Source organism: Sesamum indicum, linkage group LG10 (genome assembly GCF_026168435.1).
Source record: "Sesamum indicum cultivar Baizhima isolate 11 linkage group LG10, ASM2616843v1, whole genome shotgun sequence".
Taxonomy (NCBI): domain Eukaryota; kingdom Viridiplantae; phylum Streptophyta; class Magnoliopsida; order Lamiales; family Pedaliaceae; genus Sesamum; species Sesamum indicum.
In genome coordinates this window covers 14,985,680-15,009,867 of record NC_142666.1, presented here as the reverse complement: position 1 = coordinate 15,009,867, position 24,188 = coordinate 14,985,680, and the positions used below count along the sequence as shown (strand labels likewise).

At 35.6% G+C, this 24,188-nt stretch overlaps 1 long non-coding RNA gene and 8 other non-coding genes across 10 annotated transcripts; 8 read left to right on the top strand and 1 right to left on the bottom strand.

The window, feature by feature from the left end:
• Positions 1-1,741: 1,741 nt before the first annotated feature.
• TRNAV-CAC (transfer RNA valine (anticodon CAC)) lies at positions 1,742-1,815 on the top strand. The gene has a single exon. It is a non-coding gene; the product is annotated as a tRNA-Val (tRNA).
• A 1,900-nt stretch (positions 1,816-3,715) lies between these two features.
• TRNAV-CAC (transfer RNA valine (anticodon CAC)) lies at positions 3,716-3,789 on the top strand. Its single transcript has one exon. It is a non-coding gene; the product is annotated as a tRNA-Val (tRNA).
• A 1,901-nt stretch (positions 3,790-5,690) lies between these two features.
• TRNAV-CAC (transfer RNA valine (anticodon CAC)) lies at positions 5,691-5,764 on the top strand. Its single transcript has one exon. It is a non-coding gene; the product is annotated as a tRNA-Val (tRNA).
• Positions 5,765-7,660: 1,896 nt separating this feature from the next.
• Positions 7,661-7,734, top strand: TRNAV-CAC (transfer RNA valine (anticodon CAC)). Its single transcript has one exon. It is a non-coding gene; the product is annotated as a tRNA-Val (tRNA).
• A 1,897-nt stretch (positions 7,735-9,631) lies between these two features.
• On the top strand, positions 9,632-9,705 carry TRNAV-CAC (transfer RNA valine (anticodon CAC)). The gene has a single exon. It is a non-coding gene; the product is annotated as a tRNA-Val (tRNA).
• A 1,900-nt stretch (positions 9,706-11,605) lies between these two features.
• On the top strand, positions 11,606-11,679 carry TRNAV-CAC (transfer RNA valine (anticodon CAC)). The gene has a single exon. It is a non-coding gene; the product is annotated as a tRNA-Val (tRNA).
• Positions 11,680-13,576: 1,897 nt separating this feature from the next.
• On the top strand, positions 13,577-13,650 carry TRNAV-CAC (transfer RNA valine (anticodon CAC)). The gene has a single exon. It is a non-coding gene; the product is annotated as a tRNA-Val (tRNA).
• Positions 13,651-15,551: 1,901 nt separating this feature from the next.
• TRNAV-CAC (transfer RNA valine (anticodon CAC)) lies at positions 15,552-15,625 on the top strand. The gene has a single exon. It is a non-coding gene; the product is annotated as a tRNA-Val (tRNA).
• Positions 15,626-19,472: 3,847 nt separating this feature from the next.
• On the bottom strand, positions 19,473-24,187 carry LOC105172114 (uncharacterized). 2 transcript variants are annotated; one of them, XR_002287923.2, is made up of 5 exons: positions 23,915-24,187; positions 23,645-23,830; positions 23,491-23,576; positions 21,819-21,931; positions 19,473-21,693 (listed from the first exon to the last, which is right to left on the bottom strand). It is a non-coding gene; the product is annotated as an uncharacterized LOC105172114 (long non-coding RNA). The 2 variants fall into 2 exon arrangements; XR_002287922.2 differs by lacking the exon at positions 23,915-24,187 and having other exon boundaries at positions 23,645-23,898.
• Between the last annotated feature and the right edge of the window lies 1 nt (position 24,188).

Genomic DNA, 24,188 nt, shown 5'->3' with positions numbered 1-24,188 from the left:
GTAGCTATAGTAACACCCCCTATCCTTTATTGCTATAAAAAAACTTCACCCTTATGACGTTAATGGTGTTTGATGACATCACTGAGAAAGTAAGTAGAATTTCCAATGACTACGACTGGATAACAGTGCTCATGAAGAAAACAACTACTGATGAAAAACTATGTAAATATATAGGAAGATTAATCACTGAACAACATGTCAAAGTCTAGCATATCAATGAAAAGGAGTTCTTATGCTATTTGGAAGGTGTTTAAGAAATATCCTTTGTTTCTACTAGCCAAAGAATTTACTTTAAAAGTTAACATTGAGAATATTAAAGCTTTGCTAAAAATTAAACGTGAATAAAAGATTGAAAAAACTCGTATTATTAGATGACAAACTAAATGCCAATATTATTGTTATAATGTTGTTATTGTTAAATCTCATGAAAATCTTCTTGCAAGTTTGTGGATAGTGGAAGCAAATGAAACAGACTCCATCCTCACAAGCCCAGGCATCTCAAGGAGAACCTGAGGACCTTGATAGGAAGTTTGGACAGTTGACAGTTAAAGCCTCATAGTTGGCCAAGTCAAACAAGCTGATCTTGATACTGTCCCTATCACCATCAGGAATACTAAACTTGTTTTTAGCTCATATGGAACGACTAGTGGAACCAATTCGAAAGGCACTGCCTTCAATGATGGCCCGAGAATAGATAGAGTAGGGCTCTAAACCTGCAACTAGATAACATGATTCTAACCTGTAGCGATAAATTCAAATACTGGTTGCATGAGTCCATCGTCAGATCTGGTGAGAAGGCAATAGTTGACTTACAGGAAGTGTAAATTCCTGATAATTCAAGTCAACCCAACACCTCTAGGATAAAAGAAGAAGAGACTAACATTAGGCCAATGGCACACACTTTTTAGGTTAATATTAATGAATCATTATCTTATGTTTCTACTTGGCAGGTGTACAAGAGAATGTGGGAGAAACTGGTTTCCCTCAAAGAAATCAACCCAAGAAAGACTATAGTAGATGTACACAAAAATATAATCGGATTTGGATGCTCGAAGGGTCGAAACCAGAAGTTCAAGAAAGGTGTGATTTTGGAGCACTTGCTTCTGTATATACTATGTCAGCAGGATTTTCGAAGATCTCAAAACTTATTTCTTCTCAGGGACTACTTCTGAGCGGAGTATAGCAAGCTTGAGTCCTACATTGAAGGGATCGCATATTCCGACTCGAATCATCTGGCAACGTCTGTGGGAATCCTGGAAGGGCCTATTGAGGAGAGATGGAGTGAACATCAAGAGGAGATATGTCTAGAAGAGCGAAGGAGGTTACGACACGGCAAAGAGATCAAATGGTATAGTTGACTAGGACTAAAGTACAAAGGTTAATGAAAGAAGCAGGGACGAACGTGTTAGTAGAATATGATAGGAGGACAACTACCAAAAAACAACTCTTAAGAAAGGAATTGAGTCAAAAATGCATTTCTCAATAATAGATAAAAGAATAAATAACTTAAGAGATATCATGGAACAATGACAGAGATTTTTTATGCAGGAAAATTAATATTTGATATATTCACCCTAGAATTGCATACAACCTAAGTGGCTAAGATTCCAGTCGTGTCTTAACCATTCACCGATCAAAATCTTTTAAGCATTTATTTAAAAATTTGAGAGACAGTTCCCTAGTTAGTTATAACTTCATTTTAAAATGATGATGCTTGCTAGATGGAAGCATTAAGTTGGTTGTCTGGGTGGTGTAGTTGGTTATCACGCTAGTCTCACACACTAGAGGTCCCCGGTTCGAACCCGGGCTCAGACATAGGGTGAAACTTGCAATTTTCCTAATAAAAAATGCATTATTTATTTAATTAAAAATTCTACTATTTTTTACTCCTCATAAAGAAAATAAATTAGGGTAAATTATATTGACACCCTTTGAAGTTAGTCCAAAATATGCAAACACCCTCTGAGGTTTTCGTAGCTATAGTAACACCCCCTATCCTTTATTGCTATAAAAAAACTTCACCCTTATGACGTTAATGGTGTTTGATGACATCACTGAGAAAGTAAGTTGAATTTCCAATGACTACGACTGGATAACAGTGCTCACGAAGAAAACAACTACTGATGAAAAACTATGTAAATATATAGGAAGATTAATCACTGAACAACATGTCAAAGTCTAGCATATCAATGAAAAGGAGTTCTTATGCTATTTGGAAGGTGTTTAAGAAATATCCTTTGTTTCTACTAGCCAAAGAATTTACTTTAAAAGTTAACATTGAGAATATTAAAGCTTTGCTAAAAATTAAACGTGAATAAAAGATTGAGAAAACTCGTATTATTAGATGACAAACTAAATGCCAATATTATTGTTATAATGTTGTTATTGTTAAATCTCATGAAAATCTTCTTGCAAGTTTGTGGATAGTGGAAGCAAATGAAACAGACTCCATCCTCACAAGGCCCAGGCATCTCAAGGAGAACCTTGAGGACCTTGATAGGAAGTTTGGTCAGTTGACAGTTAAAGCCTCATAGTTGGCCAAGTCAAACAAGCTGATCTTGATATTGTCCCTATCACTATCAGGAGTACTAAACTTGTTTTTAGCTCATATGGAACGACTAGTGGAACCAATTCGAAAGGCATTGCCTTCAATGATGGCCCGAGAATATATAGAGTATGGCTCTAAACCTGCAACTAGATAACATGATTCTAACCTGTAGCGATAAATTCAAATACTGGTTGCATGAGTCCATCGTCAGATCTGGTGAGAAGGCAATAGTTGACTTACATGAAGTGTAAATTCCTGATAATATAAGTCAACCCAACACCTCTAGGATAAAAGAAGAAGAGACTAACATTAGGCCAATGACAGACACTTTTAAGGTTAATACTAAAGAATCATTATCTTATTTTCTACTTAACAGGTATACAAGAGAATGTGGGAGAAACTGGTTTCCCTCAAAGAAATCAACCCAAGAAAGACTATAGTAGATGTACACAAAAATATAATCAGATTTGGATGCTCGAAGGGTCGAAACCAGAAGTTCAAGAAAGGTGTGATATTGGAGCACTTGCTTCTGTATATACTATGTCAGTAGGATTTTCGAAGATCTCAAAACTTATTTCTTCTCAGGGACTACTTCTGAGCGGAGTATAGCAAGCTTGAGTCCTACCTTGAAGGGATCGCATATTCCGACTCGAATCATCTGGCAACGTCTGTGGGAATCCTGGAAGGGCCTATTGAGGAGAGATGGAGTGAACATCAAGAGGAGATATGTCTAGAAGAGCGAAGGAGGATACGACACGGCAAAGAGATCAAATGGTATAGTTGACTAGGACTAAAGTACAAAGGTTAATGAAAGAAGCAGGGACGAACGTGTTAGTAGAATATGATAGGAGGACGACTACCAAAAAACAACTTTTAAGAAAGGAATTGAGTCAAAAATGCATTTCTCAATAATAGATAAAAGAATAAATAACTTAAGAGATATCATGGAACAATGACAGAGATTTTTTATGCAGGAAAATTAATATTTGATATATTCACCCTAGAATTGCATACAACCTAAGTGGCTAAGATTCCAGTCGTGTCTTAACCATTCACCGATCAAAATCTTTTAAGCATTTATTTAAAAATTTGAGAGACAGTTCCCTAGTTAGTTATAACTTCATTTTAAAATGATGATGCTTGCTAGATGGAAGCATTAAGTTGGTTGTCTGGGTGGTGTAGTTGGTTATCACGCTAGTCTCACACACTAGAGGTCCCCGGTTCGAACCCGGGCTCAGACATAGGGTGAAACTTGCAATTTTCCTAATAAAAAATGCATTATTTATTTAATTAAAAATTCTACTACTTTTTACTCCTCATAAAGAAAATAAATTAGGGTAAATTATATTGACACCCTTTGAAGTTAGTCCAAAATATGCAAACACCCTCTGAGGTTTTCGTAGCTATAGTAACACCCCCTGTCCTTTATTGCTATAAAAAAACTTCACCCTTATGACGTTAATGGTGTTTGATGACATCACTGAGAAAGTAAGTTGAATTTCCAATGACTACGACTGGATAACAGTGCTCATGAAGAAAACAACTACTGATGAAAAACTATGTAAATATATAGGAAGATTAATCACTGAACAACATGTCAAAGTCTAGCATATCAATGAAAAGGAGTTCTTATGCTATTTGGAAGGTGTTTAAGAAATATCCTTTGTTTCTACTAGCCAAAGAATTTACTTTAAAAGTTAACATTGAGAATATTAAAGCTTTGCTAAAAATTAAACGTGAATAAAAGATTGAGAAAACTCGTATTATTAGATGACAAACTAAATGCCAATATTATTGTTATAATGTTGTTATTGTTAAATCTCATGAAAATCTTCTTGCAAGTTTGTGGATAGTGGAAGCAAATGAAACAGACTCCATCCTCACAAGGCCCAGGCATCTCAAGGAGAACCTGAGGACCTTGATAGGAAGTTTGGACAGTTGACAGTTAAAGCCTCATAGTTGGCCAAGTCAAACAAGCTGATCTTGATACTGTCCCTATCACCATCAGGAATACTAAACTTGTTTTTAGCTCATATGGAACGACTAGTGGAACCAATTCGAAAGGCACTGCCTTCAATGATGGCCCGAGAATAGATAGAGTAGGGCTCTAAACCTGCAACTAGATAACATGATTCTAACCTGTAGCGATAAATTCAAATACTGGTTGCATGAGTCCATCGTCAGATCTGATGAGAAGGCAATAGTTGACTTACAGGAAGTGTAAATTCCTGATAATTCAAGTCAACCCAACACCTCTAGGATAAAAGAAGAAGAGACTAACATTAGGCCAATGGCACACACTTTTAAGGTTAATACTAAAGAATCATTATCTTATGTTTCTACTTGGCAGGTGTACAAGAGAATGTGGGAGAAACTGGTTTCCCTCAAAGAAATCAACCCAAGAAAGACTATAGTAGATCTACACAAAAATATAATCGGATTTGGATGCTCGAAGGGTCGAAACCAGAAGTTCAAGAAAGGTGTGATTTTGGAGCACTTGCTTCTGTATATACTATGTCAGCAGGATTTTCGAAGATCTCAAAACTTATTCCTTCTCGGGGACTACTTCTGAGTGGAGTATAGCAAGCTTGAGTGCTACCTTGAACGGATCTCATATTTCGACTCGAATCATCTGGCAACGTCTGTGGGAATCCTGGAAGGGCCTATTAAGGACAGATGGAGTGAACATCAAGAGGAGATATGTCTAGAAGAGCGAAGGAGGATACAACACGACAAAGAGATCAAATGGTACAGTTGACTAGGACTAAAGTACAAAGGTTAATGAAAGAAGCAGGTACGAACGTGTTAGTAGAATATGATAGGAGGACGGCTACCAAAAAACAACTTTTAAGAAAGGAATTGAGTCAAACGTGCATTTCTCAATAATAGATAAAAGAATCAATAACTTGAAAGATGGATATCATGAACAATGACAGAGATTTTTTATGCAGAAAAATTAATATTTGATATTCATCCTAGAATTGCATACAATCTAACTGGCTAAGATTTCAGTCGTGTCTTAACCATTCACCGATCAAAATCGTTTAATCATTTAATTAAAAATTTGAGAGCTAGTTCCCTAGTTAGTTATAACTTCATTTTAAAATGATGATGCTTGCTAGATGGAAGCATTAAGTTGGTTATCTGGGTGGTGTAGTTGGTTATCACGCTAGTCTCACACACTAGAGGTCCCCGGTTCGAACCCGGGCTCAGACATAGGGTGAAACTTGCAATTTTCTTAATGAAAAATGCATAATTTATTTAATTAAAAATTCTACTATTTTTTACTCCTCAGAAAGAAAGTAAATTAGGGTAAATTATATTGACACCCTTTGAAGTTAGTCCAAAATATGCAAACACCCTCTGAGGTTTTCGTAACTATAGTAACACCCCCATCCTTTATTGCTATAAAAAAACTTCACCCTTATGACGTTAATGGTGTTTGATGACATCACTGAGAAAGTAAGTTGAATTTCCAATGACTACGAATGGATAACAATGCTGATGAAGAAAACAACTACTGATGAACAACTATGTAAATATATAGGAAGATTAATCACTGAACAACATGTCAAATTCTAGCATATCAATGAAAAGGAGTTCTTATGCTATTTGGAAGGTGTTGAAGAAATATCCTTTGTTTCTATTAGCCAAAGAATTTACTTTAAAAGTTAACATTGAGAATATTAAAGCTTTGCTAAAAATTAAACGTGAATAAAAGATGGAGAAAACTCGTATTATTAGATGACAAACTAAATGCCAATATTGTTATAATGTTGTTATTGTTAAATCTCATGAAAATCTTCTTGCAAGTTTGTGGATAGTGGAAGCAAATGAAACAGACTCCATCATCACAAGGCCCAGGCATCTCAAGGAGAACCTTGAGGACCTTGATAGGAAGTTTTGACAGTTGACAGTTAAAGCCAAATAGTTGGCCAAGTCCAACAAGCTGATCTTGATACTGTTCCTATCACCATCAGGAATACTAAACTTATTTTTAGCTCATATGGAACGACTAGTGGAACCAATTCGAAAGGCACTGCCTTCAATGATGGCCCGAGAATAGATAGAGTAGGGCTCTAAACCTGCAACTAGATAACATGATTCTAACCTGTAGCGATAAATTCAAATACTGGTTGCATGAGTCCATCGTCAGATCTGGTGAGAAGGCAATAGTTGACTTACATGAAGTGTAAATTCCTGATAATATAAGTCAACCCAACACCTCTAGGATAAAAGAAGAAGAGACTAACATTAGGCCAATGACAGACACTTTTAAGGTTAATACTAAAGAATCATTATCTTATTTTCTACTTAACAGGTATACAAGAGAATGTGGGAGAAACTGGTTTCCCTCAAAGAAATCAACCCAAGAAAGACTATAGTAGATGTACACAAAAATATAATCGGATTTGGATGCTCGAAGGGTCGAAACCAGAAGTTCAAGAAAGGTGTGATTTTGGAGCACTTGCTTCTGTATATACTATGTCAGCAGGATTTTCGAAGATCTCAAAACTTATTTCTTCTCAGGGACTACTTCTGAGCGGAGTATAGCAAGCTTGAGTCCTACCTTGAAGGGATCGCATATTCCGTCTCGAATCATCTGGCAACGTCTGTGGGAATCCTGGAAGGGCCTATTGAGGAGAGATGGAGTGAACATCAAGAGGAGATATGTCTAGAAGAGCGAAGGAGGTTACGACACGGCAAAGAGATCAAATGGTATAGTTGACTAGGACTAAAGTACAAAGGTTAATGAAAGAAGCAGGGACGAACGTGTTAGTAGAATATGATAGGAGGACAACTACCAAAAAACAACTTTTAAGAAAGGAATTGAGTCAAAAATGCATTTCTCAATAATAGATAAAAGAATAAATAACTAAAGAGATATCACGGAACAATGACAGAGATTTTTTATGCAGGAAAATTAATATTTGATATATTCACCCTAGAATTGCATACAACCTAAGTGGCTAAGATTCCAGTCGTGTCTTAACCATTCACCGATCAAAATCTTTTAAGCATTTATTTAAAAATTTGAGAGACAGTTCCCTAGTTAGTTATAACTTCATTTTAAAATGATGATGCTTGCTAGATGGAAGCATTAAGTTGGTTGTCTGGGTGGTGTAGTTGGTTATCACGCTAGTCTCACACACTAGAGGTCCCCGGTTCGAACCCGGGCTCAGACATAGGGTGAAACTTGCAATTTTCCTAATAAAAAATGCATTATTTATTTAATTAAAAATTCTACTATTTTTTACTCCTCATAAAGAAAATAAATTAGGGTAAATTATATTGACACCCTTTGAAGTTAGTCCAAAATATGCAAACACCCTCTGAGGTTTTCGTAGCTATAGTAACACCCCCTATCCTTTATTGCTATAAAAAAACTTCACCCTTATGACGTTAATGGTGTTTGATGACATCACTGAGAAAGTAAGTTGAATTTCCAATGACTACGACTGGATAACAGTGCTCACGAAGAAAACAACTACTGATGAAAAACTATGTAAATATATAGGAAGATTAATCACTGAACAACATGTCAAAGTCTAGCATATCAATGAAAAGGAGTTCTTATGCTATTTGGAAGGTGTTGAAGAAATATCCTTTGTTTCTACTAGCCAAAGAATTTACTTTAAAAGTTAACATTGAGAATATTAAAGCTTTGCTAAAAATTAAACGTGAATAAAAGATGGAGAAAACTCGTATTATTAGATGACAAACTAAATGCCAATATTGTGATAATGTTGTTATTGTTAAATCTCATGAAAATCTTCTTGCAAGTTTGTGGATAGTGGAAGCAAATGAAACAGACTCCATCCTCACAAGGCCCAGGCATCTCAAGGAGAACCTTGAGGACCTTGATAGGAAGTTTGGTCAGTTGACAGTTAAAGCCTCATAGTTGGCCAAGTCAAACAAGCTGATCTTGATACTGTCCCTATCACTATCAGGAGTACTAAACTTGTTTTTAGCTCATATGGAACGACTAGTGGAACCAATTCGAAAGGCATTGCCTTCAATGATGGCCCGAGAATATATAGAGTATGGCTCTAAACCTGCAACTAGATAACATGATTCTAACCTGTAGCGATAAATTCAAATACTGGTTGCATGAGTCCATCGTCAGATCTGGTGAGAAGGCAATAGTTGACTTACATGAAGTGTAAATTCCTGATAATATAAGTCAACCCAACACCTCTAGGATAAAAGAAGAAGAGACTAACATTAGGCCAATGACAGACACTTTTAAGGTTAATACTAAAGAATCATTATCTTATTTTCTACTTAACAGGTATACAAGAGAATGTGGGAGAAACTGGTTTCCCTCAAAGAAATCAACCCAAGAAAGACTATAGTAGATGTACACAAAAATATAATCAGATTTGGATGCTCGAAGGGTCGAAACCAGAAGTTCAAGAAAGGTGTGATATTGGAGCACTTGCTTCTGTATATACTATGTCAGTAGGATTTTCGAAGATCTCAAAACTTATTTCTTCTCAGGGACTACTTCTGAGCGGAGTATAGCAAGCTTGAGTCCTACCTTGAAGGGATCGCATATTCCGACTCGAATCATCTGGCAACGTCTGTGGGAATCCTGGAAGGGCCTATTGAGGAGAGATGGAGTGAACATCAAGAGGAGATATGTCTAGAAGAGCGAAGGAGGATACGACACGGCAAAGAGATCAAATGGTATAGTTGACTAGGACTAAAGTACAAAGGTTAATGAAAGAAGCAGGGACGAACGTGTTAGTAGAATATGATAGGAGGACGACTACCAAAAAACAACTTTTAAGAAAGGAATTGAGTCAAAAATGCATTTCTCAATAATAGATAAAAGAATAAATAACTTAAGAGATATCATGGAACAATGACAGAGATTTTTTATGCAGGAAAATTAATATTTGATATATTCACCCTAGAATTGCATACAACCTAAGTGGCTAAGATTCCAGTCGTGTCTTAACCATTCACCGATCAAAATCTTTTAAGCATTTATTTAAAAATTTGAGAGACAGTTCCCTAGTTAGTTATAACTTCATTTTAAAATGATGATGCTTGCTAGATGGAAGCATTAAGTTGGTTGTTTGGGTGGTGTAGTTGGTTATCACGCTAGTCTCACACACTAGAGGTCCCCGGTTCGAACCCGGGCTCAGACATAGGGTGAAACTTGCAATTTTCCTAATAAAAAATGCATTATTTATTTAATTAAAAATTCTACTATTTTTTACTCCTCATAAAGAAAATAAATTAGGGTAAATTATATTGACACCCTTTGAAGTTAGTCCAAAATATGCAAACACCCTCTGAGGTTTTCGTAGCTATAGTAACACCCCCTATCCTTTATTGCTATAAAAAAACTTCACCCTTATGACGTTAATGGTGTTTGATGACATCACTGAGAAAGTAAGTTGAATTTCCAATGACTACGACTGGATAACAGTGCTCACGAAGAAAACAACTACTGATGAAAAACTATGTAAATATATAGGAAGATTAATCACTGAACAACATGTCAAAGTCTAGCATATCAATGAAAAGGAGTTCTTATGCTATTTGGAAGGTGTTTAAGAAATATCCTTTGTTTCTACTAGCCAAAGAATTTACTTTAAAAGTTAACATTGAGAATATTAAAGCTTTGCTAAAAATTAAACGTGAATAAAAGATTGAGAAAACTCGTATTATTAGATGACAAACTAAATGCCAATATTATTGTTATAATGTTGTTATTGTTAAATCTCATGAAAATCTTCTTGCAAGTTTGTGGATAGTGGAAGCAAATGAAACAGACTCCATCCTCACAAGGCCCACACATCTCAAGGAGAACCTTGAGGACCTTGATAGGAAGTTTGGACAGTTGACAGTTAAAGCCTCATAGTTGGCCAAGTCAAACAAGCTGATCTTGATACTGTCCCTATCACTATCAGGAGTACTAAACTTGTTTTTAGCTCATATGGAACGACTAGTGGAACCAATTCGAAAGGCATTGCCTTCAATGATGGCCCGAGAATATATAGAGTATGGCTCTAAACCTGCAACTAGATAACATGATTCTAACCTGTAGCGATAAATTCAAATACTGGTTGCATGAGTCCATCGTCAGATCTGGTGAGAAGGCAATAGTTGACTTACATGAAGTGTAAATTCCTGATAATATAAGTCAACCCAACACCTCTAGGATAAAAGAAGAAGAGACTAACATTAGGCCAATGACAGACACTTTTAAGGTTAATACTAAAGAATCATTATCTTATTTTCTACTTAACAGGTATACAAGAGAATGTGGGAGAAACTGGTTTCCCTCAAAGAAATCAACCCAAGAAAGACTATAGTAGATGTACACAAAAATATAATCAGATTTGGATGCTCGAAGGGTCGAAACCAGAAGTTCAAGAAAGGTGTGATATTGGAGCACTTGCTTCTGTATATACTATGTCAGTAGGATTTTCGAAGATCTCAAAACTTATTTCTTCTCAGGGACTACTTCTGAGCGGAGTATAGCAAGCTTGAGTCCTACCTTGAAGGGATCGCATATTCCGACTCGAATCATCTGGCAACGTCTGTGGGAATCCTGGAAGGGCCTATTGAGGAGAGATGGAGTGAACATCAAGAGGAGATATGTCTAGAAGAGCGAAGGAGGATACGACACGGCAAAGAGATCAAATGGTATAGTTGACTAGGACTAAAGTACAAAGGTTAATGAAAGAAGCAGGGACGAACGTGTTAGTAGAATATGATAGGAGGACGACTACCAAAAAACAACTTTTAAGAAAGGAATTGAGTCAAAAATGCATTTCTCAATAATAGATAAAAGAATAAATAACTTAAGAGATATCATGGAACAATGACAGAGATTTTTTATGCAGGAAAATTAATATTTGATATATTCACCCTAGAATTGCATACAACCTAAGTGGCTAAGATTCCAGTCGTGTCTTAACCATTCACCGATCAAAATCTTTTAAGCATTTATTTAAAAATTTGAGAGACAGTTCCCTAGTTAGTTATAACTTCATTTTAAAATGATGATGCTTGCTAGATGGAAGCATTAAGTTGGTTGTCTGGGTGGTGTAGTTGGTTATCACGCTAGTCTCACACACTAGAGGTCCCCGGTTCGAACCCGGGCTCAGACATAGGGTGAAACTTGCAATTTTCCTAATAAAAAATGCATTATTTATTTAATTAAAAATTCTACTATTTTTTACTCCTCATAAAGAAAATAAATTAGGGTAAATTATATTGACACCCTTTGAAGTTAGTCCAAAATATGCAAACACCCTCTGAGGTTTTCGTAGCTATAGTAACACCCCCTATCCTTTATTGCTATAAAAAAACTTCACCCTTATGACGTTAATGGTGTTTGATGACATCACTGAGAAAGTAAGTTGAATTTCCAATGACTACGACTGGATAACAGTGCTCACGAAGAAAACAACTACTGATGAAAAACTATGTAAATATATAGGAAGATTAATCACTGAACAACATGTCAAAGTCTAGCATATCAATGAAAAGGAGTTCTTATGCTATTTGGAAGGTGTTTAAGAAATATCCTTTGTTTCTACTAGCCAAAGAATTTACTTTAAAAGTTAACATTGAGAATATTAAAGCTTTGCTAAAAATTAAACGTGAATAAAAGATGGAGAAAACTCGTATTATTAGATGACAAACTAAATGCCAATATTGTTATAATGTTGTTATTGTTAAATCTCATGAAAATCTTCTTGCAAGTTTGTGGATAGTGGAAGCAAATGAAACAGACTCCATCATCACAAGGCCCAGGCATCTCAAGGAGAACCTTGAGGACCTTGATAGGAAGTTTGGTCAGTTGACAGTTAAAGCCTCATAGTTGGCCAAGTCAAACAAGCTGATCTTGATACTGTCCCTATCACTATCAGGAGTACTAAACTTGTTTTTAGCTCATATGGAACGACTAGTGGAACCAATTCGAAAGGCATTGCCTTCAATGATGGCCCGAGAATATATAGAGTATGGCTCTAAACCTGCAACTAGATAACATGATTCTAACCTGTAGCGATAAATTCAAATACTGGTTGCATGAGTCCATCGTCAGATCTGGTGAGAAGGCAATAGTTGACTTACATGAAGTGTAAATTCCTGATAATATAAGTCAACCCAACACCTCTAGGATAAAAGAAGAAGAGACTAACATTAGGCCAATGACAGACACTTTTAAGGTTAATACTAAAGAATCATTATCTTATTTTCTACTTAACAGGTATACAAGAGAATGTGGGAGAAACTGGTTTCCCTCAAAGAAATCAACCCAAGAAAGACTATAGTAGATGTACACAAAAATATAATCAGATTTGGATGCTCGAAGGGTCGAAACCAGAAGTTCAAGAAAGGTGTGATATTGGAGCACTTGCTTCTGTATATACTATGTCAGTAGGATTTTCGAAGATCTCAAAACTTATTTCTTCTCAGGGACTACTTCTGAGCGGAGTATAGCAAGCTTGAGTCCTACCTTGAAGGGATCGCATATTCCGACTCGAATCATCTGGCAACGTCTGTGGGAATCCTGGAAGGGCCTATTGAGGAGAGATGGAGTGAACATCAAGAGGAGATATGTCTAGAAGAGCGAAGGAGGATACGACACGGCAAAGAGATCAAATGGTATAGTTGACTAGGACTAAAGTACAAAGGTTAATGAAAGAAGCAGGGACGAACGTGTTAGTAGAATATGATAGGAGGACGACTACCAAAAAACAACTTTTAAGAAAGGAATTGAGTCAAAAATGCATTTCTCAATAATAGATAAAAGAATAAATAACTTAAGAGATATCATGGAACAATGACAGAGATTTTTTATGCAGGAAAATTAATATTTGATATATTCACCCTAGAATTGCATACAACCTAAGTGGCTAAGATTCCAGTCGTGTCTTAACCATTCACCGATCAAAATATTTTAAGCATTTATTTAAAAATTTGAGAGACAGTTCCCTAGTTAGTTATAACTTCATTTTAAAATGATGATGCTTGCTAGATGGAAGCATTAAGTTGGTTGTCTGGGTGGTGTAGTTGGTTATCACGCTAGTCTCACACACTAGAGGTCCCCGGTTCGAATCCGGGCTCAGACATAGGGTGAAACTTGCAATTTTCCTAATAAAAAATGCATTATTTATTTAATTAAAAATTCTACTATTTTTTACTCCTCATAAAGAAAATAAATTAGGGTAAATTATATTGACACCCTTTGAAGTTAGTCCAAAATATGCAAACACCCTCTGAGGTTTTCGTAGCTATAGTAACACCCCCTATCCTTTATTGCTATAAAAAAACTTCACCCTTATGACGTTAATGGTGTTTGATGACATCACTGAGAAAGTAAGTTGAATTTCCAATGACTACGACTGCATAACAGTGCTCACGAAGAAAACAACTACTGATGAAAAACTATGTAAATATATAGGAAGATTAATCACTGAACAACATGTCAAAGTCTAGCATATCAATGAAAAGGAGTTCTTATGCTATTTGGAAGGTGTTTAAGAAATATCCTTTGTTTCTACTAGCCAAAGAATTTACTTTAAAAGTTAACATTGAGAATATTAAAGCTTTGCTAAAAATTAAACGTGAATAAAAGATTGAGAAAACTCGTATTATTAGATGACAAACTAAATGCCAATATTATTGTTATAATGTTGTTATTGTTAAATCTCATGAAAATCTTCTTGCAAGTTTGTGGATAGTGGAAGCAAATGAAACAGACTCCATCCTCACAAGGCCCAGGCATCTCAAGGAGAACCTGAGGACCTTGATAGGAAGTTTGGACAGTTGACAGTTAAAGCCTCATAGTTGGCCAAGTCAAACAAGCTGATCTTGATACTGTCCCTATCACCATCAGGAATACTAAACTTGTTTTTAGCTCATATGGAACGACTAGTGGAACCAATTCGAAAGGCACTGCCTTCAATGATGGCCCGAGAATAGATAGAGTAGGGCTCTAAACCTGCAACTAGATAACATGATTCTAACCTGTAGCGATAAATTCAAATACTGGTTGCATGAGTCTATCGTCAGATCTGGTGAGAAGGCAATAGTTGACTTACAGGAAGTGTAAATTCCTGATAATTCAAGTCAACCCAACACCTCTAGGATAAAAGAAGAAGAGACTAACATTAGGCCAATGGCACACACTTTTAAGGTTAATACTAAAGAATCATTATCTTATGTTTCTACTTGGCAGGTGTACAAGAGAATGTGGGAGAAACTGGTTTCCCTCAAAGAAATCAACCCAAGAAAGACTATAGTAGATGTACACAAAAATATAATTGGATTTGGATGCTCGAAGGGTCGAAACCAGAAGTTCAAGAAAGGTGTGATTTTGGAGCACTTGCTTCTGTATATACTATGTCAGCAGGATTTTCGAAGATCTCAAAACTTATTCCTTCTCAGGGACTACTTCTAAGCGGAGTATAGCAAGCTTGAGTGCTACCTTGAACGGATCGCATATTTCGACTCGAATCATCTGGCAACGTCTGTGGAAATCCTGGAAGGGCCTATTAAGGACAGATGGAGTGAACATCAAGAGGAGATATGTCTAGAAGAGCGAAGGAGGATACAGCACGGCAAAGAGATCAAATGGTACAGTTGACTAGGACAAAAGTACAAAGGTTAATGAAAGAAGCAGGTACGAACGTGTTAGTAGAATATGATAGGAGGACGGCTACCAAAAAACAACTTTTAAGAAAGGAATTGAGTCAAACGTGCATTTCTCAATAATAGATAAAAGAATCAATAACTTAAAAGATGGATATCATGAACAATGACAGAGATTTTTTATGCAGGAAAATTAATATTTGATATTCACCCTAGAATTGCATACAACCTAACTGGCTAAGATTTCAGTCGTGTCTTAACCATTCACCGATCAAAATCGTTTAAGCATTTATTTAAAAATTTGAGAGATAGTTCCCTAGTTAGTTATAACTTCATTTTAAAATGATGATGCTTGCTAGATGGAAGCATTAAGTTGGTTGTCTGGGTGGTGTAGTTGGTTATCACGCTAGTCTCACACACTAGAGGTCCCCGGTTCGAACCCGGCCTCAGACATAGGGTGAAACTTGCAATTTCCCTAATAAAAAAATGCATTATTTATTTAATTAAAAATTCTACTATTTTTTACTCCTCATAAAGAAAATAAATTAGGGTAAATTATATTGACACCCTTTGAAGTTAGTCCAAAATATGCAAACACCCTCTGAGGTTTTCGTAGCTATAGTAACACCCCCTATCCTTTATTGCTATAAAAAAACTTCACCCTTATGACGTTAATGGTGTTTGATGACATCACTGAGAAAGTAAGTTGAATTTCCAATGACTATGACTGGATAACAGTGCTCATGAAGAAAACAACTACTGATGAAAAACTATGTAAATATGTAGGAAGATTAATCACTGAACAACATGTCAAAGTCTAGCATATCAATGAAAAGGAGTTCTTATGCTATTTGGAAGGTGTTGAAGAAATATCCTTTGTTTCTACTAGCCAAAGAATTTACTTTAAATGTTAACATTGAGAATATTAAAGCTTTGCTAAAAATTAAACGTGAATAAAAGATTGAGAAAACTCGTATTATTAGATGACAAACTAAATGCCAATATTATTGTTATAATGTTGTTATTGTTAAATCTCATGAAAATCTTCTTGCAAGTTTGTGGATAGTGGAAGCAAATGAAACAGACTCCATCATCACAAGGCCCAGGCATCTCAAGGAGAACCTTGAGGACCTTGATAGGAAGTTTTGACAGTTGACAGTTAAAGCCAAATAGTTGGCCAAGTCCAACAAGCTGATCTTGATACTGTTCCTATCACCATCAGGAATACTAAACTTATTTTTAGCTCATATGGAACGACTAGTGACCCAATTCGAAAGGCACTGCCTTCAATGATGGCCCGAGAATAGATAGAGTAGGGCTCTAAACCTGCAACTAGATAACATGATTCTAACCTGTAGCGATAAATTCAAATACTGCTTGCATGAGTCCATCGTCAGATCTGGTGAGAAGGCAATAGTTGACTTACAGGAAGTGTAAATTCCTGATAGTTCAAGTCAACCCAACACCTCTAGGATAAAAGAAGAAGAGACTAACATTAGGCTAATGGGAGACACTTTTAAGGTTAATACTAAAGAATCATTATCTTATGTTTCTACTTGGCAGGTGTACAAGAGAATGTGGGAGAAACTGGTTTCCCTCAAAAAAATCAACCCAAGAAAGACTATAGTAGATGTACACAAAAATATAATCGGATTTGGATGCTCGAAGGGTCGAAACCAGAAGTTCAAGAAAGATGTGATTTTGGAGCACTTGCTTCTGTTTATACTATGTCAGCAGGATTTTCGAAGATCTAAAAACTTTTGGAATAGACCAGTGGGGCAATTTATTACTCATAGAAAAACAAGCTCCATCTTAAACGAGGAGATATTTTGGAGCTTATGTTTAATTCAAGGGCTCCAAAAATCATAGGAAAAGGTTCTCAATCAGCAATTTATTTCATAAAGTTGCATAGACCTGAGACGGTAGCATTCAACAAAGTCAAGGCTACCACAGGAGAAACTCCCATGGTGTCATCCCTCAACGAAGATGAAATATCTACCAAAAGAGCTCGGGGATATTGGATTTGTCTCACTGAGTTGGACAAAGTCAAATATCCATTTAAAATATATTCGAATAAATTAAATGGATTATTGCTGTTAAACTCCATGACAAGAAAAAAAACACCAAGTTTTCATAAAGCTTATTAAAAAAGAAGAGAATGTTCGTTTAGAAAAATAAATTGCTTACAACGGAAGCCATAAAGAAGAAGTCATGCAAGATGGTGCATGTCGAACAATTGAACAACCACATATACCCTTGCTGTGAAAAATAGGAAAAGCCTTTGTTCGGAACAAATATTCGGGTAATCCTAAAAAACCTGAACCAAAACCAGAAAAGGGTCAAAAAAATAAAGGAATTTTTACATAATGTGGTAAAAACCTCAAAATGTAAAAAACATAAAAGAAGACTATCAGTAGAAGATGACAAATGCGCCAACAGTCAAAAAAGCAAAAGAGACCAATTGGCAAGCATAAGGCCAACTAAGCCATAATGACCATAGTTGGAAATGCGTGAGCCAAAAATAAGTGGTGAAAGCAATGACGTCAACTATAAACAGATTTGAAGTCCATGTTTGAAGTCCACAGACTATTATAAATAGAGAGGTTGAGAAGCAGATGGAGGACATCAGAAAACTTCTCCAACTCTTCAGAAAATAAATTGACTCTTTCAATTTTCTAAGTGTTATGATTTTTGAAGTGTATGGGAATTTTCCCAACTAGCCAAGTCCTCTTATCCATGAAAGGCTAAATAGTTGTCTACTCCTACAGAAGAATAAATATCTATGTAATATTTCAACTATTTCTGTAACAAATTGAAGACTTCTGTTCAATCTGGTTATTCATAATTTTATTAAATCTCTATTCTGGAAAACTTTTACCCCCTAAGATAGGAAACAAAGTAGGATTGTGCTATTTTGTTGCTGAAGAAGCTAAGTGCCTGCGAATCATCTGTTGCCGTAACGTAGTTGGAGAAAGTCCGTAAAATCGAGAACTAGTAATATCTGGTGGTAAGATAGTCAAAATAAAGTATGAATTTATGAAGGCTTTGTTTTATTTTAAAAACATGTTGGACCTTTTTTAGAGCATGATGATGGACTATTAGGTTTTCTATCATTAAAATACAAAAGGATCACTAATTGGACTAAAGGATCGAATCTACACAAAAGAGAAAAATTCGATACTAACACTAATATTATCAAAGTTAAAGATCAAAATGAATTTGGGACGTAGATAGAGGCCAAAATTTTCTTTTCCCCTATTCTCTTTCTTGTTGAAGTTTACTCATGTTTGACAAAAAAAATTAATGTTTACAATCACAAGGTGGGTGATTCTATTTGTATTAACCCTATATTAAGTTTAACTATGCAAACATTTTTTGTTATTGAAAAATTATAAATATATATTTTATTTAGTGGCAAAATTTCAAACAAAAACTTCATCTGGTACATTACACTAACACCCTCCAAAGGGTGTGCCTATAATTTAATAATGGATATAAAGTAATTGTGTAACCAAACTTAACCTCAGGGGGTTGTTGTACTTTCCACTTTATTTTTAATATAAGTAGATTTTGTCACATGCAGTTTCCGAAAGTATATTATAAAAGAACCTAGGTGGTGAGATAAAAAGAAAAAATAAATTCATGAAAAGAAACAAACATGGAGCAAGGAAAGGAAAAACAAAGAAAAGCGGAATATTGGGGTGAGAGAGAAAAAAGAAAATATAAATGTGAAATTATTAAAAATTATTGAAATTAGTACTAAAATCAAATTTTATTAAAAGAATGAATGGGATTAAAAGATAAATTAGATATTCAAAAATTAGTATGACAATCGAATTCCCTTTTTATAGTAGTACTAACAAATGTTTGTTTTCATTTGGGCCCCTTCTGCTTGTGATAAGACATATTTTTTTCATGTAAGGCTATCACGTTCAAATCTCATGTGGTTTTTTGTCGCATGTACTCAGGTGTTTGAAAAACTAAGACATTCTTAAATTTAGGGTACATTAGATTGACCTTATTTAAAATTTGATATAATTATAAATATCTCATTATTATTAAAAAAATTACTGATATCCTCGTAATAATAAAATTCATCCAGCAATTTATCCAGTCTCTTAGTTTTCATTAGGGTCTCATCCAAATTATGTATTAAATTACCCAAAATACCGTTTTAAACCCTAAATTAAATTTTTACATATTTTTTTAAAAAACTTATGGTTTTTGTTTTTATAATAACGTCCATCTAACATCGAATTTTTACATTATTTATATATATATACATATATAATAACATCCGTCCAACAATTGACTTATTCCATTAGCTTGAATTAGGATTTCATTCGAACCTTGTATTCAAATTTTACATAACTTTTTAAACTTTTATATATTGTTTTATAATACTGTCCATGCAGCATCCACGTATCGAGCTTCTGGGTTGGTTCTCCGGTCAACTCTATCATGAAGTCGACCAAAATTTGACCTTTTTCAGTTGTCCTTGCTACTCAATGTCATACTCGCCTAGCTCGATAGCCCATTTCACTAGCCTTCCAAAAACCTTAGGCCGAGACAATATATTTTTCAAAGGTTGGTTAGTCAGCACGACCACTTTATGGGACTGAAAATATGGTCGGAGCCTCCGCGCCGTCACTACCAGTGCCAGAACCAGCTTTTCGATCATAGTGTATATCCTCTCTGCCCCTTGCAACATTTTACTGACATAGTACACTGGATTTTGTGCCTTTTTTTCCTCTCTCACCAATACTGAACTGACCGTATTCTCGGACACTACCAGGTACAAATACAATACACCCCCCACTCTTGGATTGGCTAATAAGGGTGGGAATTTTAGGTAATTTTTTAGCTCTTGGAATGCTAGCTCACATTCTTCGGTCCATCTAAAATCCTTTGCTTTTCTAAGGACTTTAAAGAATTGCAAATTTCTATCCGCAGATCTGAAATAAAGAGATTAAGGGACCGATCTTACCGGTTAGTTTCTGGACCTCTTTTACTGATGAAGGGAATTTCAGCTGCAAGATGGCTTCGATCTTTTCTGGGTTTGCTTCTATGCCTCGACTGCTAACCATATAACCCAAGAATTTGCCACCTCCCACTCCGAACGTGCACTTGCTCGGGTTGAGCTTCATTCCATAAGTTCGCATGATATTAAAGGCGACCTCCAAGTGAGCTAAGTGGTCCTCTGGTCGTTGGCTTTTGACGAGCATATCGTCCACGTACCTCCATTGTTTTCCCGATCTGGTTCTTGAACATTTTATTCACCAATCTTTGGTATGTTGCTCCTGTATTTTTAAGCCCAAAAGGCATAACATTATAACAGTAGATACCTTCATTGGTTACAAAGATGTCTTGGATCGATCCTCAGCTGCCATGCTAATCTGATGGTAACCCTGGTAGGCGTCCATCATGGAGAAGAGCTTAAAACCAACGGTTGAATCTACAAGTGCGTCAATTCTTGGGAGCAGGTATGGGTCTTTGGGGCATGCCTTATTCAGGTTGGTGAAATCAGTACACATTCTTCATTTCCCTAATGCCTTTGGTACGACCACCACGTTCGATAACCAGTCAGTATAATGGACCTCCGAGATATATCCTGCACCCAACAATTTTGCGACTTCTTCCTTTATGATCGCATTCTTTTCGACGCCAAAAGTTCGCTTCTTCTGCTGGATGGGTCGTGCCGCAGGATCGACATTCAATCGGTGGACGATTACTTCTGGGCTTATCCCTCTGAAGTCCGAAGAGTCCCATGAAAACACATCTGAGTTACTTTGGAGGAAGGCGACGATCAGAGTCTCCATTTCCTTTGTCATTTTAGACCCAATTTCAGAGTCTCCATCTCCATTCATTAGCTCAACCTTCTTATGGTCATCAATTGATTCAATCCTCTCCATCTTTCGATTATCCCATTCCTCGTCTGGAACATTTAACTTTCATTTCTTCTCTTCAATGTTGCCCTTTTTCAGGGACAAATTATAGCATCTTCTTGCCTCCACTTGGTCGCATGACACTTCCCCCACTCCATTTGGTGTTGGGAACTTCATTTTACCATGATAGGTAGATACTATAGCCCTGAAAGAGTTAAGCCCTGGTCTACCTAATATAACATTACAAGTAAGCGGTATTTACTACTAGAAATTTTACCATCAACATTCTTCTCCTCGGCTCCTCACCTATGGATACTGGCAGGTCGATCGTTCCCAGCGATTGGACCTCACTACCTCCAAATCCAACCAGAGGGGGTTGCGACCGGCGCTAGTCTAGCGTTATCCAGGCCCATCTTGGTTAATGCTTCCATGAGGATGGAGTTCAGTTCGTGTCAACTAATAGTTCGTTCCATGCTTCTTAAATTCGCATCCGTCCCTTAGGCGTTTCTTCCCATATCTCCTTCCATGCTCTCTTAGTTTCGTTCCCACAGACGGCGCCAAAACTGATCCGCCTCAATAACGCGATCTCCACCTATTGATTTCGATCACCTATGGTTCTTCGAACGGATCTGTTACCTACAGATGGAAGGGTTAGGCTAGTCGGGGTTATCCCCCTACGAGGATATTTCAACGCCCAAGTCAAACGAGTTGTCTTATCAAGATAGAGATGAAAGTGATTCTTTTATTTAAAATGATCTTACCTTTCAAATATGACTCTCCTCATACTTATAAGAGCTTCAGAGCCTTATGATCCCAAACGCACGAGACTCCCTGATTTTTGGCATGAATTTTGGTTCTGGGTCCAGTGCATTTACTGCCAGATTATATTATCATTTTCAGACAATCTCACACACATCATAAAACAAATATAATATTGCATGTATTTTCTGATTTCACGTACAATCAATCAAATTAAATCAATTACCACTCAAATATTTTTAGATAAGACAACGTCAGTATGAACGACAAATTTATATAGTAGTAGCACCACAAGTAAACTTACCTCAACCTTATAATAAGTTACCACATACAATTAATATATCGAGAATATTGTAATTTCTTTTATATAAAATATTATTGTTCGTTCTAGTTTTTCTTAATAACTAGACACTTTAGATTTCATAAAAATACTTTATGTAGGGATTTATATAACCAAACCCTTTATAACCATCGTTTTTAATAACATTCCTAAATAGGTTATCATTAAAAACCTTATTTTTCCTCTTTGATATTTCTTTTATATAAAACGTCATTTTCATTAATCTTCTATCAATTTCTCGCTATTATAAATTAATTAAACAAACAATACGTCGAATTGCGTATTTAGTTAATAATTTGGATGAAATTGTATAAATTAGCTAATATTTAAATCTAATAAATTTAATAATCTAATTAACCAACATATTCGATTTGATATTTAATTCAATATTATTTTAAATAGTCAAACTCGTAAAATATCCCTGTTAAATTACGTCATTCAATACTAATTGGATATGATTGATTCCTACTGATTTTTTTATTTTTATTTCTGCTTTTAATTCTGTCATTAGTTTCGACTCAGAGGATGTTACTTTTTCATTTTGTCGTTCTACCCAGAGCAACGCTTCTCTTTAAGTATGTAGAATTCAGTCATTATTTTTTATTAAAATTTCAGGAGACCATTTAAAGATGCGATAATGATACAAAAACATTTTTACTTTTCATAAACTTCGTCAAACCAAATTACAACTTTTATTTATTTATTTGTTGTTTTTGTGGTAAGTGTGGAAAATTGAAGCATTTATAAAAAGTAATGTAATTGAGAGTAAGAATAAATAAAGATAAAATTAGAGTAGAAGAGGGTAAAAAGTGGAATTTTCCCTTCTTATAGGGGGGTTAACATAAAAATTATAAGAATATGTGATGTCATGGTGATATAATTAAGAAACTAATTAGAAATTTAATCTACCTATCATGTCTTAGCCTAGAAATTTAATAAGCAAACTAATTAAATAATATAATTATTTAAATTAATAAAAATTTTAGTACAATTTCATACATATGTTTCGATCGAGAGAGAAATTACAATTTTTCACTTGTGTGTAACTAAAAAAGAAAGGAAAAGAATGAGAGGCGAGGGTGAGGGGGTTGGTGGCCGTTACGTCTTTCTTAAATTTTCTTAATTTAAGAAAATATAAAATATTATAATGAAATTCAATTTATTATATTTCAATTATAACCTATAATTTATCAATTAATCAATTAATTATGTATTATAAGTTTTGGGGCGTTCTAGATCAACAAGAAATACAAAATTGTGCTTTGCAAACCACGTTATAAAACAAAAGAAGTTAGTAGATTTGCACTAAAATGAGGCGCATCAAGAGTTTATACCTCAACTGACTTGTAGATCTCATCAACATATTCAACAATTCACGTCAGCAGCATCAATGACAACTATTTGCACCTTTGGATGCAGCCTGCAAATGAAAGATCAAATAAGAAGGGGAAAACTACACATAAGGCTTGGAAGGTTAATTGTATTGACCAGTGAGAGTTGGAGCTTTCTTCTTCATCCACGACTTCTCTCCGGCCTTCTCCTTCAGCTCTGCAACTTCTGTCATATCACCTCTGGCTTAGGTTAGGTGGTTGCTGCAGCTTTTTTCTGAGCACGGCAGCTCTCTTTTCCGGCAGAGCTCCACCGACCACAATTGGCTCCATTGGCATTTGCAGCCTGTATTTCATCAAACATCAATAAGGGCGTGTTCATCAATAAGAATGACTGAAACAAACAAGATTGCAAATTCAAGAACCAGACCTTGTTGTTTTCAGCTGCTGCAGCCTGTTCATTAGCCAGTAACTGATAGAAAATTCTTACCCAAGATTTGGTTGTAAATCATAATTGGTTCAGACCCAATTTGAGTTAGACATTTTCTCACCCACCTTTCCCTTCTTTATTACCACTATTATTACCCACAGGCCAACAAGCTATATATTAGTTCATGCAACGTGTTTTCTTAATGCTGTATTTATAATTAATTATGCTAATTAATAATACTTTATACTCCATAACTACGTACGCAGCATTTTGA